Source organism: Arachis ipaensis, chromosome B8 (genome assembly GCF_059453495.1).
Source record: "Arachis ipaensis isolate K30076 ecotype BB chromosome B8, ASM5945349v1, whole genome shotgun sequence".
NCBI lineage: Eukaryota > Viridiplantae > Streptophyta > Magnoliopsida > Fabales > Fabaceae > Arachis > Arachis ipaensis.
The window spans coordinates 26776414-26778188 of NC_142443.1; the positions used below are offsets into that span (position 1 = coordinate 26776414).

The following is a 1775-nucleotide window of genomic DNA, read 5'->3' on the forward strand; positions in this document are numbered from 1 at the left end:
AACTTTGAATGCCTGAAAAGTTTACTGGATTATTACGAATAGTTGAATGCTTCATATGTAATGGATTTTGGTTGTAGATTAAATGTGTGACTGGTTGTGCCTCTTGTTGATTTTACGATAGTAAGGTAGAACATGTTGATATGTGTATGCTGTAGTCTGTAAGAGTGTGTTGAGAAGATACATGTCTAATGTTGTTCTGATTTTGATTTGAAAACTGGTTCTCTGAAAATAAAAAATTTCTATAGCTGTTTAGATGCTCTCTTTACTAACTTTGTTTCTTATATTCTGATTCACAGTTTAAGATAGCCCTTTTTTCTACTTTTCATTTTCTTCAGGATTGAAATTGTAGATAAATGCTTTTGCCATGACACAATGGAACAGATTGTTGATTCTTTGGTGAGCTTTACATCTTCCATTAAATTTAAGTACCTCTAGCACAACTTTATCTTAGAATTTCATTTATTCTGCTGCTAAAATGTCTTTAGTGTTGCTTTTAGTTGTAGTCTCTTATCTTGTTAACTCTATTTGTACCAGCTAGTCTTGATTAACATCTATCTATTGTGAGTGGCTTAACTTTCTGGTAACAGTTTACGGTTTCTTTTTCCATTTAATTACTTAAATTTCCATTAGGAAAGAGTGGCAAGTGAAACAAATGATGCATGGTGCATTTCTACCCTAAATAGACTTAAAGAAGCTTCGCCATTGAGCTTGAAGGTTTCCCTGAGATCAGTGAGTTTCTTTTTCTTGTCAAAACTCATTTGAGTTCTTGATTACTATGCTTTCTTCCTTCCATACGAGAAGCTACTTACTATAATGTAAACCGTCTAACATTTTCTTGTCAAAACTCATTTGAGTTCTTGATTACTATGCTTTCTTCCTTCCATACGAAAAGCTGCTTACTATAATGTAAACCATCTAACTGATGCAGATACGAGAGGGTAGATTTTAAACTCTTGACCAGTGCTTGTTGCGTGAGTACCATACGACTTTACAAGCAAAATCTAAGCAGATTTCTGGTGACTTTTGTGAGGTAATGAACATTGCCAGCATTACAAATCCAACATCATTCAAAGATGAGGTTTCTAGGTGGTTTATAAATGTGAGACATTCTTTGCCTTTGAGCTAGCTTTGGGGTTGAGTTAAAATAGGTTATAGATTTCTTGTCTCTGGGCAATTTGTCCATCAATTGTTGTTACTTTTACATTTACAGTTGAGTTAAAGACTCCTGATATTATTCTTAATTTCTACTATTTACTTTGATGTTGTCAAATGATGGCCTTATTCTGAGCTGTTTTATTAGTGCTGATTTGATTTTAGAGAGTTCATATAGGTTGATTTTGCTGTTTAGTGCTGCTTTATCCTTGTTAATGGCTGATTTCATGCCTTGTTTTGATTGAGCAATGATGATGATGGCCTTATTCTGAGCTGTTTTATTAGTGCTGATTTGATTTTAGTGAGTTCATGTGGGTTGATTTTGCTGTTTAGTGCTGCTTTATCCTTGTTAATAGATGATTTCATGCCTTGTTTTATTTGAGCAATGATGATGATGGCCTTATTCTGAGCTGTTTTATTAGTGCTGATTTGATTTTAGAGAGTTCATATAGGTTGATTTTGCTGTTTAGTGCTGCTTTATCCTTGTTAATGGCTGATTTCATGCCTTGTTTTGATTGAGCAATGATGATGATGGCCTTATTCTGAGCTATTTTATTAGTGCTGATTTGATTTTAGAGAGTTCATATGGGTTGATTTTGCTATTTAGTGCTGCTTTATCCTTG

At 33.7% G+C, this 1775-nt stretch overlaps 1 long non-coding RNA gene across 1 annotated transcript; it reads left to right on the top strand.

Annotated features, from left to right (window-relative positions):
* The first annotated feature begins 338 nt into the window (after window positions 1–338).
* Window positions 339–1143, top strand: LOC107628346 (uncharacterized). The gene is made up of 3 exons (XR_015896426.1): window positions 339–396; window positions 631–714; window positions 929–1143. It is a non-coding gene; the product is annotated as an uncharacterized LOC107628346 (long non-coding RNA).
* The last annotated feature ends 632 nt before the right edge of the window (window positions 1144–1775 follow it).